This window comes from Vipera ursinii (genome assembly GCF_947247035.1).
Source record: "Vipera ursinii genome assembly, chromosome: Z".
NCBI classification, from domain to species: Eukaryota; Metazoa; Chordata; class Lepidosauria; order Squamata; family Viperidae; genus Vipera; species Vipera ursinii.
In genome coordinates this window covers 120,199,261-120,199,563 of record NC_139517.1, presented here as the reverse complement: position 1 = coordinate 120,199,563, position 303 = coordinate 120,199,261, and positions in this window count along the sequence as shown.

Genomic DNA, 303 nt, shown 5'->3' with positions numbered 1-303 from the left:
CCGAGTTCCAAGTTAAAACTATGAGAATACATTTTAAGCAAAGCAAATTAATTTTGTCTGAACTAAGATATTTTGTCCCTAGCCTCCCATCTGCTTTATTTAGAAAATGATACTCTCAGCTGAAGTACTCAAGATAAATTACAGGTAATTCTCCATTTACAATTATTAATTTAATGACCAGAGTGACCAGCACTGAAAAAAAGTGATTTATGACTATTTTTCCCACGACCGTTGCAGCATCCCTCTGTTCATGTGATCAAAATTTGGATGCTTCATGTCCCAGGGTCAGGTGATCACCTTTTG